Consider the following 13,966-nt stretch of genomic DNA (forward strand, 5'->3'; position numbering starts at 1 on the left):
CCTGATTGCTTTGTGAGATCCATCCTAATATCGGGTATACACTGTGTGAATTTGGTGCTGTTCCAAACAAAAGATGGTCAACGTGAAGTTATCTTTAACCAGAGACCGCTCGCTGCAGCTGAGAATGTTCTCCACATAACCATCATGAAGATCCATGTCGTTACTGTGGAACGTAAAACTCAGGAACCAGGAACTCAGGAATATATACAGTTTGCTACTGTGGCTTAGGACTACAGCTGCCATGAACAGTTTCGCATTTAAGTGTCGGTCAGTGAACAGTTGATAATCTCAACAACGATTGAACTGTACCAAATGGACCTTTCGGTGTCACCTAGATGAGATGGGTTTCATTTTGTGTCTGGTTCCTCTCGACGTTTCTTCCAAGGTTTCACTCAGTGAAAAAAATGTTCATTCACAGTTCATTTCTGTGAAGCTGCTTACAAGGAGTCTCACTTGTTATTTCATTGAACTGATTTGAAACATCGTGGTGATTTCTTTGGGTGTGGCTCCTAAATGGTGGTCCCATATCATACTCTGAGAAAGGTTTCAAAAGGAATTGATGAAGACTGCGCATATGACGCTCTTGCGACCAAAGATAATTGTCAGAAATTGGGGCGGAGTGCAGCCATGATACAGCGCACCTGGAACACTAAAGGTTAAGGGCCTTGCTCAGGGGCCCAGAGAGTGGCAGCTTGGCGATACCTGTCCATGAACACCAGTAATTGAGCGCTAAAAACCTACAATCTTTTTTTTTAAACTACTTAGCTAGCTACTGACTAGCCAATAAAAATGCAGATGAAATGAGTTATTGATCAACATGACATGGCGCTAAAACTGAAATACCCTGAAGGCAAAATTAGCTTAAAGGAATACCGGTGGCTTCTTTTTCCCAGCCATGGATCCAGAGTCAACTTCTTCTCTTCAGCCGTCTTCTCTTTTAGTACATATGAAAACCACAATTGCTAAAGCATGATTCGTCTTGTTTTATTTGTGTACCACTGATGACATTCTTTCTAAATAGCGCACACCGATGACGTTTTACTCTTCTATACCGACTTTTCATAACCTACAATTCATCATATAGTCGACACTCGTGTCGTATTCGAGTTATTTGAGTTGCACGTAACGCAGTCCAATGATCTTAGACGCTTCTCTGTAGAAGGCATAACTGTTTTCTCTTTCCATCTGGGTAGAAAAAATGTAGATGGCCACAGAGGGAATAGGACGTGAAGGGACAATTCGGAATGGTGAAACAAACAAGATGCTTTTCCAACGTCCTTTTATCGTTCTCGTTACACTTTCATAAATATCCATCCTTCAATTTGACAACGTTCTCATTTGTGTTTTTGAGTTGCTTCCAGAATGTTCATTGACCTCCTTTTTTTTTTCTCTCGTGCACACACACACACACACACACACACACACACACACACACACACACACACAGACTGAATGCACCATCATTTGGTTTGACAAGAAGTTAAAGTCAATTATAAAGTACAATAATCTCTATATTTTCCAAACGCTCGGAATAGGAAAATTGCAACGTACGCGCCCGATCTGTTCATTCTCGGAGTGTTTGCTAAATTCCTCCTAGCAGCAGAGTAGCATAGCATCATCTGCTTTTCCCAAAATAAGTCAACTTCAAGTTGTTTTGCTTGGCTTCGGCAAAACATATTCGATTCTACGACTCACTCGCTCTGACCTATCGTCATCTTTTTCGCTATCTTCTTTGTTAACGTTACCCAGAAAAAAGAAAATTTGCCTGAGCCTTATCTTCCCCCTTTCTTGACACTGAGGTCTTGTCATCCCCCTGCAAGCATCAATCCCTGCATTTTAAAGCCCCTCTGGCTTTCGCGTATCGTGGGAAAGATGTGCTCGGTCCATCTTTTTCCCCGCTGCTGGACCCAGGACTTTGTCATCCTTAAACCTTCAAATGACACCCTGCATCCCTCCTCTCTCCTAATTCCCACGCTTCAAATAAATGGTCCGGAGTACAGGAGCGGACGGTTGGGGCTTGGAGGACAGGCCTTCCTGTCTCCAGGGGGAAGAGGAAAGTCCCTGGAGACTGCAAGGAACATGAGGGGGGTGTATTTATTTTTTTGCGAGAGGAGGTGTCATGCAGCGACTTTCTGATTTTTTTCCATTGAACCCACAAAAAATCTGCACCCACTCGTCCTTTCTCAAGCCCCCTGTTTGCGCCGATGGTCTGAGCGATAACACGGTGTGCAGATACAAGAAAAGTGGCGTAATAACGCCGAGGTGGTGTTTCAAGGCTGGCTGAAACATCCTCGTGGGCGATTGCGATTCCCATGCCCCACTGCATTCCTCCTTCAGATCCCAGACGCGCTTTTTTAGCTACTATTTATTTTTCCTCCCCCCTGCCTCCTTGTGCAGAGTCCAGGGCGGAGTGCAAGTGCATTACCAGTGACCTGAGTGAGAGGAAAGGGGGACAACAGAACACTCCTGCACACACATATATACACTCTTCCCCAGTGCCATTAGCCTGATCCCCATGGGCATTCACCCTCCTTTCAAAACAATGCTAACACCACGTGCAGTGCCCTCTGGATAATTGTGGAGCAACTTGACCTATCTGCTGCTAAAGTCCTCTGGATGATCCCCTCATTAACGTCTTGTTCCACGGGATATTTACAACAGTTTGCTCCGATCCGTTTGACAAAACACCATCAAAGAATCACTCGTGCATGCAGTCGAACATGAAATGTTTTTGTACAAAATAACTTCTCAGTGTTGCACATGTTCAGCGTGGTGCTGATTCATCGCAGCTCGGGTGGAAAACGTGGAACTGAAACTTAGTGGGAAAGTAAAAAATAGATGTCAAGGAGAAACAGTTCCACACTTCTTCTTGTTTGTTTACAGCTGACCCCAAACGTTTGCTTACACCTAAGCAAAAGACATTCAACCTCAAATTTCCAGGCATGTTATATTTTCCCACAATTGGAGGGAGTTTGAAAAAGAGCTAAGAGGCAGATTTATTGCAGAATTTTTCTATTATATATTAGAAACTCTAGCTTAGAGACACTGTATTTACTTCTCTCACATGCCGTTAGTATTAATGTCATTGTCCTGTTTTAATCATTGAATGCGAATCAGCCATCTGCAAACTTCTCACAATTCTGTGCCAGATTTGTTTTCTCATTTCTCCTGCCTGGAAGCAGCCTGTAACCTTTATTACAATTATGGAGATATTCTCAGGATCATTGCCCTGACAGAAGAGATGATAAGTTTGAACATTCTGGCTGATAGGTTAGTTTTTTCTGAAGACATAAACCTCCTACACTATGATGTCACCAGTTTTCTGCACAACTTTCCAGCAAAACACCCCCGCAACATGATGCTGCCACCCCCAAGTTTCACAGTTGGGATGGTGTTCTCTGATCTTTCTCTTTTTTTTTCTTCTTACATTATAAATATTATGGAAAAAGCATTTAAAATTGTGTTTAATTTGACCAAAGAACAAATTGTCTGAAAGCTGCTGGTGACTTTGTCTATTTAAGTCTCAGTGATTCTTAGTGAAGTGATTTTCAGACTGTTGTGCTGTAGGAACTTCCAGGCCAATATGAAGTAATTATTTTTCAGGCCTTGATGAGGTAGCTATTTCCAGACCTTGGTGATGGAGGTACTTCCAGGCCTGGTAATGGCGGTACTACAAGGTTCCTTTTATGGAGGTACCCCCAGGCCTTGATGGTGTAGATTATATCAGACCTTGGTAATGTAGGAACTACAAGGCGTTGATGAAGTAATTACCTATAGGCCTTGGTGATGTAGGTACTTCCAGACTTTGGTGATATAGGTACCTCTAGTCCTTGATGATGCAGGTATTACCATGCTTGGTAATGGAGGTACTAACACATTCTGGTTAGAGAGGTTCTACCAGGCCTTGGTAATACTACCAGACCATGATGAAGTAATTATCTCCAGGCCATGGATATTGGGGATGTAGGTACTTCTAGGCGTTGGTGATGTAGATACTTCCAGGCATTGTTAAATAAATCACTTCCAGGCCTGGGTGATGTAGATACTTCCAGACCTTGGTAATGGTGGAACTATCAGGTTCTGGTTATGGGGGTACTTCCAGACCTTGGTAATAGAAATACTACTGGACCTTGTTGGATACACATACTGTGATACCTGGTAAGCCCCCCACCCTTTCCCCAACCCCCCAATATTATTAGCAGATATATTTACAGATGACAGTGATGCATAAGTATTCACCTCCATTGGCATAAATTTCCTCGCAACAAGTCACCAAAACATAATGAATTCCATATTTATCCAAGGCACTATAATGTTTGCTTCACTGGATCTATTCATCCTTGCTCATGTGTTTATACTGTACATGTAGTGAAAGCTTTAGGAGTCCCAAAGCTCTGCATGAAAAAATCATTTAACGTATGGTGTATATGAGAAAAAGGAAACAAGCTCCCAAACCCCCAGCTCGTGAGATATTCCGAAGGCTTTTTTTCCTGGGAAAGCATGGGTCAAACCAACCACCCCTCACTTTCTCAAAGTCCCCACGATCTGTGTCTAATACACCACCCCACTTCCTGCCTTTCCCACCTCTCTCTCTCTCTCCCTCTATTCGCTGGAGGAGAACAGGATGTGAAGACCCCAAGGTGATCGGGAGAACATGGGGAGGACGTTGCCTGGGGGCCTTCATGCTGCTCTGTCATAACACTGGCAAAGTTCACACGTTCCTGACTTCCTCCGAAAGATCTGGCCTAGTGACGAAGGAGGTTTGTCCGGAGAAAAGTTTTCCCACTTTTTAAAACGTTTTCTCACGTTATTTCGGTGGGAGTTTGCCGGCCCCGAGTGAAGATTTACAGGACCTCGGGCATGTTGTTCTTCACACGCGTATTATTGTGATTAAGTGCAACCTGAGTCATTATTTATAGCTTTTATTCCCCCCTTTTGTCAACTTCAAGAAAAGTGATGCCACTAGCATTGACATATTCCTTTTTAAAAAGTCATAAATATTTGCTCTTTTAAGGACCCCATTAACTGATGGTCTAAAAACATGCAGCTCTGTCACTCTATAAATCTATATTTAGCCTCCACTGTAACTGGAAGTCGTTGACCCGGGGGCTGTCTTACGGAGGAAGGAAAAAAAGTGGGGAGAAAAACATTTTAAGAGGGTGAAAATGTATTTTTTTGCTGGAGCACATCTGGGATTGGTTACGCTCTCTCTCTGAGGTAGGTATTAAAATTAGGAAAAGCGCAAGCTTTTCCCAGAGCGTATGCCTTAGTTACTCTAAACAGGGCAGAACATTTACATTTCCGTTTTTTATTTGGACAATTCAAGCTAAGCTACGTGCACCAGGAACGGGAGTCATTTTTACTCAGATATACAGAAGTACTGGAGCAAGTGGTTGAAGTTGGAGATGACCAAGGAAGAATAGCAATACACTATAATCTTCTGTGACGTTCTATCAATACCGTGTTTCAATTGACGCATATTTTATATCTCAAATAAAAAAATTACAAAAATGCTAACAGGATCCTGCTCCATTTCTGCACATTAAATTCCAGCATATAGATGATGATGATGAGCAAATGAGAGACACCCAGGGGCTGGCAAGTCAATTAGAGAAATGTACTGCAGGCTAAAATCAAAGATGGCTTACTTGGATGAGAGAGCAGACACGTCATGAAGAAATGCCGCCCGTGACACCCCGTGCCATCAGCGATCAAACAAATAGTGACGAATTGGAAATAATTAGCCCGTGTTAGCGTCTGCTGGAGTTACCGGCTCTGACAGCTCAGCACATTTACCCTGAGCATTAAAGAAATTATGAAGGAATGGGATGTTCAGCAGAAGATTATTCTGGAGATGAGAAATATCTCTAAATATTTACTTAGAGGACGAGGGATAGATGATGTTTCCTCAGTCAGTAGGCTTAGGGTATCTTTCTTTCTTTCTTTCTTTCTTTCTTTCTTTCTTTCTTTCTTTCTTTCTTTCTTTCTTTCTTTCTTTCTTTCTTTCTTTCTTTCTTTCTTTCTTTCTTTCTTTCTTTCTTTCTTTCTTTCTTTCTTCATAAATTTCATAAACATAAGAGTCCACACAAGCGTTTTCCACACAAGGGTTTCAATTCAATTCATTTTTATTTTTAGAGCATTTTTAATAATGAAAGTCGTCTCAAAGCAGCTTTACAGCGATAAAGCAGTCATAATAAAGTGTATGTTTGTTCCTTATAATTGCAAAGTCTCTAATTAGCAAACCAGTGGTGACCGTGGTGATCCCTGAGATAGCATGAGGAAGAAACTTTGAGAAGATCCAAAACTCAAAAGGAAACCCCTCCTCATCAACAAATGTCCATTCATTGCAATTCGATTACAGTTATTTTTCTATGTACTTTTTGATGCGTACATTTCCCAAATTTATGCATTAAATTATATACAAATAAGTCTTTTTTTCCTTTTCCGTAAAACATTCCTGGCGGAGTAAAAATAGGTCTTGGGGTTCTGATTCATTTCCTTCTACATAAATTTTGTACTCACACAATCATGGTATATTGTAAGTATACTGGGAGGGTGTAAAAATCATCTGGAGAAATTTTAACAGGTGTGTGTGTGTATATATATTTGAGTGTGTGTGAGCTGTAGACCTGTAGCGGCCTTTATTTCAACACCTCTAAGAAGTGAGCACAACTTCCCGGCCTGCTGGGGCTCTATAGGAAGAGCACTCAGCTGGAATTATAAGCATGCACACCGAAGAATGGACTCGGCTTCCTCTAATTCATTTCCCACCTGTGGAGTGCGAAGGTCCAACATGTTCTCCACTGGGGAAATTGGAAACATTAAGAAATTCTCCAGAGACTCAATAATGAATAGTACAGACTTGGAGAGCAACCTGCTGGCTTCCTAATGGACAGGACCTGAGAGAAAACAGCTGGTTTGTAAAGGCTGAGAACCTCTCACCCCTGATGATTGTACATGGCCGTTTTTCTTTTCTGTTTTTTTTTTTTTTTTGTTGGCTCACTGCCTTTAAAGGTCCTTGACTCACCTTCTGACAGGAAGTCTTTCATAGATTCTCAAATCCCACCATTCTCTTGGTTTGTGTTTGGAGGAAAAAAAGCATCACAAAACAATTAGTTTGGCCTGGAAGTATAAAGTGAGCTCTTGTACTAGCAGATACTCCGTTACTGTACTTCAGTAGATTTTTCTGGTATCAGTTTTTTACTTTTTAACTTTCACTCACTAAATTTTTAACACAACTATCTACTTTCTACTTCTTGCCTGTTTCCTGATCACATGATCATCACCTTTTCTCTGCTTGTGTCTGCTAGCAATACATTTCAGCGAAGCACCAGATTAGCGCGAAGGTCTCATCGCCTTTTAAGAGACGTGTAGCTGAAAACACTTCCAGGCTTAAAGCACAAAGACACGCAAACGCACGCATTTGACCTCTAATCCACATTACTGTATCAGACCTATTACACCACACCACTCAGGATTTAACCTGCTTAACAGATTTTTTCTCTTCATATTTATTTATTTTTATCACTTGGACGTTTGACAAAAGCTTCTGGGAATATTTAGTAGGAGAGGTAGCGGATTTACTCGGGAAAAAGAGGCTTTATCTTTATTGAAAAGAAAAAAAACTGCAAATCACTTTTTGATAAAAAAAAAAAAAACTAACAGATGTTTTTTTTTTCTTCTGTTTTTTTCCCTTGCTCTGATCTGGCAGCTATAAAGCCCTTTTAGCATGGGATTGAGATCACGAATGCCACCTGTGTCGACAGAGAACATCGAAAATAATCTGGTTTGTATACAAAAAGGAGTTCAGGATGCTCTAAGAAATAAATCTACTGACCAGATTGCTGCCTGTGTGTACGGTGGACTGAGCTGTAGTGTCGGGATTGAACAGGAGGGATTTTTCTTCGCTTAATCCAAGTTCAGAGTGACCTGGACCAGGACTAGTGTGCAGCTGATGTACTTCATTAGGCATAATAACTCTGTAGTGCTATATACAGTAAAATGCTATATTTGGATGAATATGTGTTGTAGTCTGGGGGAAAAAAAAAAAAAATAAATAAATAAATATTGTAATTAAATAGTTCACTTTAATTTTTTCAGTTTAGACAGACAGAAAATCATTAAGTGCTTTCTGACTTCTGTGTGGCTTTTTTACAAACAAGCCTTTGTAGTGCAAAAAAAAAGAAATTTAATAAAAACCAGACGTTCTTTTCCTGTTTTGTCTGCATGAAGGTACAGCTCTACCTCTGCCATGTTAATCTGTATTCTATGTGACTCCCAGTACACCCCCATAGTGTTGTGATTCGTCGTATTCAGAGAACGCGTTTGAGAAAATGTTTAGCAACGAGAAATCGATCTACATATCAAATTTCGGCCACAAATTTTTAATAATTTTTATTTATTTTTTTACAATAGAAGTAAAGTGCATCTGCTAATAATTATATATAAATAATAAAAGTTTTTTTTCTGCTACAAATATGTTATAAAAAAAAACATGCATCATGATACAAATGCTTGCACCGATGCATCACATCGTTAACTTTTATGCCGACGCACCGATGTGAATCATAAATAATAAAATATACAATAATATATTGTTAAATACTGTTACTCGCATGGAAGTGAGTCAAAATCGTTTCCTCTTTTGTCTTCCAGCCTTCACCTCAATCATTCATTTCGTGCACGTTCTCCTTTGTGGGTTCGCAAGCATCTATACACACTTTAATAAGGACTGATAAATGAAGTCTGCTGTTTGTTATATACATGCACTCTATGCTGAAAAGTTTGTTGAAACCTTACATCAGGTCTCATTCCACACTTCGTTCTCATCTGAGATGATGTTCCACTAGATTTTTGGAGCTTAATTCATCCACAAGTGTGTTAGTAAAGAACCCAAAGGTGTTCAATAGGGTTGGAGCTCTATAGACCCTAGACTGTATAAGACTGTAGAAAGAACATTACTTATAATCTTATACTCCAGTGCTCATGTTAGTTCTCACTCTCCAGTGTTCTGTATTGTTGAAAGATTTATGATCACACTCTTGATGTCACCCAAATGAGAATGGGTTCCCCTTTTGAGTCTGGTTCCTCTCAAGGTTTCTTCCTCATAACATCTAAGGGAGTTTTTTCTTGCCACAGTCGCCACGGCTGCTCATCAGGGATAAACGCACACCATTCACCTTCACTGTTGAGTTCTGTAAAGCTGCTTTGAGACAATGTCTGTTGTGAAAAGCGCTTGACTTGACTTGACTATAGCAGAAGATCTTCCACTCCAACCCATTTAAAGCATATCTTCATGGAGTTGGCTTTGTGCACTTTGTGTCATGCTGGAACAGGTTTGGGTCTCTGAGTTGTGTGGTTTGAAGAAGAACCACATATGGGTGAAAAAGAGTCAGGTGTTTCAATACTTTTGTCGATATAGAGTGTATTGGTTCAATGATACGCACCATGCTGAAGAAAGTGTAAATAAACCCTGCGAGTAAACGTTCTATGACATAATATGATGCGATTATAATAAAGCAGGACACCACTGGGAATTTATCATTCATTCGCATTTCCAGTAGCGAGCGAATATTAAAGAATCCTGACCTGAATGAATGAAAACAGACTTTGATTGATTGCTTAATGGCGTTTTCCTTGAACTGAATAGGAACCTTCTCGTGGAAGACTAATTAGAGAAACCCACACGGTTTGGCAATGGATTCCTAATCTTGGCAAATTTCAAATTATACGTTGTCAATTGAAGTATTTCTTGCAGTAATTTGATGAGTTTTATAACCTTAAAACTCATTCAGCCTCCTTTCCTTCCGCCCATGGATCGGTGTTATGTTGTCTACAGGGATGTTCTGTGATGGTGCATCTGTAGTGATCCAAACTGCACTTTTTCTGGGTTTGCTGAGCAGTTAGACACTTGCTTTGTGTAAGAAATCCATTGGCTATGATGTTTTATGGGCGTTTTTGTCTGTTAAGGTTTTTTAGAAAATACTGAGAAAAAAAATTCACACCTATCCTGTTTAGCCTACACCTGTCCTGTAGAGGGCGCACTTCTCAAGAATAAAAAATACATTGAAATAAATATCAAAAGGCAAAAAAAAAATTGTCTCCTGTAGTAATATAATTTAATGTTTTTTTAATCAATAAAAAAGTGATAATTAAAAATAATAATAATAAATAATACATATAAACAATAAAAAAATGAAAAATAATTTCTTTCCTTTGTATGGTATCTGCCTTACAGTCTTGAGCTCCCAGATGTGTGGCATAACATCTGGCAGCATGACACGGACTTTACAGCTTGTTTTTAACCTTTTTGCACCTCAAAAATATTGCAACAACAAATATTTGCACTCGTAGCATCAGGCCAGGGGAAAGGCATCTGTTCAGAGATGCACAGTGGCCTGATCCAGCGCCGCAGTGGTGGGTCCAAACTCCCGACAACAGCTGTACAGAGGTCAGGATTGAGCAGAGAGTTCGCTGTCGAGATCACAGGCAGTATGGTTTCATTAGTGACCTTCACTGCTTTGCATAATAAAACTTAAATCTGGAAAAAAGTCTGAAGGTTTCACACGATAGAGATAAAATACACTGTAGACCGAAGAGGATACATCATCATCATTTCAGATGTTCAATTTCACATTGTCTCCATTAGCTCTTATAATGACCTCCTCTCTTTGAAGATGATGTTCCACAAGATTTTGTGGAGATTTGTGCTCATTCAGACACACTGGTGTTAGTAAAGTCAAATATTGATGTAGGTGAGGTGAGGAGGCCTGGGGTGCAATCAGCAATGAGGTCAGAGCTCTAATAGAGGAGATCTTCAGCCCCAATCCATTTAAAGCGTATCTTTATGGAGCTGGCTTTGTGCCCATGGGCATTGTCATGCTGGAACAGGTTTGGGTCTCCTGGTTTAAGTAAAAATCGTCCTATACAATTATGTGTCTCTACAATCAGTACCTGACTTTACTAACACCCTTGTGGCTGAATGCTCCAGCATGACAGTGCTCCTGTGCACAAAACAAACCAGCTCCAAGAAGATATCCCCAAGTTGGAGTGGAAGATCTCCTGCTCCAACCTCTCCTAAGCTTTAACTGAACCCCAGACCTCCTCACCTCACCTTGACTTTAGTGACACCCTTGTCCCTGAATGAACACAAATCTCCACAAAATCTCCACAACTAATGGAACATCTACTCAGAAGAGTGGAGTTTATTACAACAGCAAATGGGCACAAAATGTGGAATGGGCTGTTCAGAAAGGCCAGGTGTCCACAAACTTTTGATTGAGAAAAACTATTTGTGAGCGATCGGGAGAGAGAGAAAGAAAGAGAGAGAAAGAACGAATTTATTAGGCTATTACTACTTAAAACCTCTTCAACGTTCCCCCTGACTGGTGATCGAAGGTTTTCAAACCGACTCGAAGACAGTGGTTGGGGGACGCTAACCGTTGCGGCTGGGCAGTCTTCACCGAGCTCCTCAGAGCGCCTGCCAAACCATATAATCCAGGCGAGTAAAATTAACTGAACGCTGATGTGCCAGACCTCAGCTTCTGCTCTGGAACGTGAGAAAACTCTCCTGGGGAACACGCTAGCATAGAATGCCTCCTAGCAGTCCCACTCATCGCACACGACCCCCGTGACCTGTCTTCATGCTAGCTCTCTTCGTTGCAAAATGCTTCGTCCGAGTGGCTCCAAGAAAAAGATCTTCAGGTCTTTTTTATTTTTGTGCAGAATGGGCCTCCGGTAGTCGATACTTATTTTTGTAATTCCGTGGCTTCGTGAGGCCCGGAGTGTACGCTCGGTATCGCTATGTTTACGCAGCGGGGAGGCGGCGGATGATGGACGAGCGCAGAAAGCGTTGGGGTTTGAATTGAGCCTGCGGTAGCGCCGACACATCTCACCACACTTTTGGTTGGCTGCGATGGACACCTATGGGTTTACACGGCGTGCTGCATATTTGAGCGTGGTCCATGTCCAGGAATACAAAACGGTCACTAATGTATAATCTTTCTCCTGCGGCCTGGCAGACTCGAGCGCTATCATGTTGCTGAAGCTCAGCTGTCCTGATCCTGCTATAAAGCCGACGCTTTTTTACACCGGACATCAGAAACATACAGTACTGATAGATAATCTCCATAAGGTTTATATTGATACCTGTTCCAAGTAACCTGAGCAGACGACAGAAATCGAGTCCATGTATCGAGAAATTACATTAGAACGATATTTGCGTCTTCCAAGTTTTCAAAAAGGGGAAAAAAGTATGATGGAAAGAAGCTGAGTGGTCTTTACCACTTAATAACACGTTGAGACGAAGTTGCGGCTCCGAAATCTTTATCTCTTGACATAAAATACGGTTGATTGCCGAAAGTCTGCTCAGCTCCCCGTTCCTGCGTCCTTCCCAACCCCACATGTCTCCACAGGTATTTTAAAGGGAATGTCCCAATGTTGGAACTTGGGGGGAAAAACATTTAAAACTGTATGGATTTTCAGCCCTGACCAAATAAGTCTCTCTTTTTTTTCCCAGAAGGTTAAAATCTTCTCAGCTGACATATAATTTCAGCTGTGGTCCTTTTGAGAGCCGTTTGGCGGCTTGGCTGACATTTGACAAACCTGTGTGGAGTTGACGCCGCTGGTCTGTGGTCTACCTTATTTGAAGCCAGCCTGCTCACACTGTGCATAAAAAAAAAATGAAATGAAAGAAAGAAAGACGAATTTGGCTTTTGTGTTTTGGGAGAAACATCGCCACGTGAACACCGAGGCTCCTGCAGGGAAAACGAGATAGAATTCTTACTTCGGTTTGCTTTTCCCATGTGGTGCTTGGTGTAGGTGGAGATGTGGCTACCGAGATTTGACGTGCAAGAGGAGCTTCACGAGTTTTGCAGTGTGGGATCTGTCTCTCTGTGGCTCCTTCTCGAATAAGAATTCAAACCCTGGACTGCGTTGATGAGCACTTGGTTTATAAACCCTTTGACAGAACGGGATGTAAGAACAGCACTTCGATTCGGTGGATTCGGGATGATCGGAAAGCATTAGTAGTTTACAGCGCACTCCAATAATATTGGCGCCTTTGCAAGATTTCTTTTGTTCCAAATTTTCGTACGGAATTCTCTGCAAAAAAATCGCCCTCGGATTCGTTCCTACGTAGCAAAATCTCTCCAGATCCTTTAGATTAAAAAGTCTAAAGTTCTTTTCGATTTTGAGGTCCACACTAGTGGACTGTCATTTAAAGTTCTCTCCACAGGTTCTCTATGGGGGTCATATGTGCCTTTGCATATCCCATTGATGTTAGGAAGCTGGGGTCAGACATGATACAGCACCCCTGGAGCACAAAGTGTTAAGGACCTTGCTAAAGGGCCCAAAAAATGGCAGTTCAGTGGTACTTAAACCCTCCACCTTCTGATCACTAGCCCAGAACCTTAACCACTGACCGGACCCATGTTGATGTATGTATTTGACAGAGGAAGTCAGGTGTTTATTAACAGTCAATTGACATTCGATGAGGTCCATGATGCCATGTATACTTATTAGTAGAATGAATAGATCAGCACACTGAGTAAAAAGTAGCTCTACTTGAGTAAAAGTACACGGATTGCGTATTTCTTTCACCACTGCATATGCGTGATTTTTTTTAATATAGCTACGTCTTTGTGTGTTAAATAGAACAAAACAAAAAGCATTTACACTCTGTACTGTTTGCACTCATGATCTGATCTGCAGGCCGTCTTTAGAAATCCGCTTCCTCACTCCAGTGCGTCTCAAAACACGAATGCCAGTGAAGGTCTCAGAGACGCATCCGGTAATTAAAAGAAATAAAACACACACATGCGTGAAAAAAAAAAAAAGAAGAAAAAAGAACGAGTGCAGTTTGCTTACTCTGACTTAATTTGCGCACACCAACAAAAATGGAAAACAGACATTCAGTGGGCCCTCCGACTCCTGCTCACATTAGACTCAGTCAAGTGTAGCAAATCTA

At 41.3% G+C, this 13,966-nt stretch overlaps 1 long non-coding RNA gene across 1 annotated transcript in view; it reads left to right on the plus strand.

Moving 5' to 3' along the window:
* Nucleotides 1–8,054, plus strand: part of LOC124382651 — a 120,732-nt gene extending 112,678 nt beyond the window's left edge. Inside the window, exon 5 of the long non-coding RNA XR_006925108.1 lies at nt 7,712–8,054. This is a non-coding gene — a long non-coding RNA (uncharacterized LOC124382651). The remainder of the gene's footprint in view (nt 1–7,711) is intronic.
* The last annotated feature ends 5,912 nt before the right edge of the window (nt 8,055–13,966 follow it).

This window comes from Silurus meridionalis, chromosome 3, assembly GCF_014805685.1.
Source record: "Silurus meridionalis isolate SWU-2019-XX chromosome 3, ASM1480568v1, whole genome shotgun sequence".
NCBI lineage: Eukaryota > Metazoa > Chordata > Actinopteri > Siluriformes > Siluridae > Silurus > Silurus meridionalis.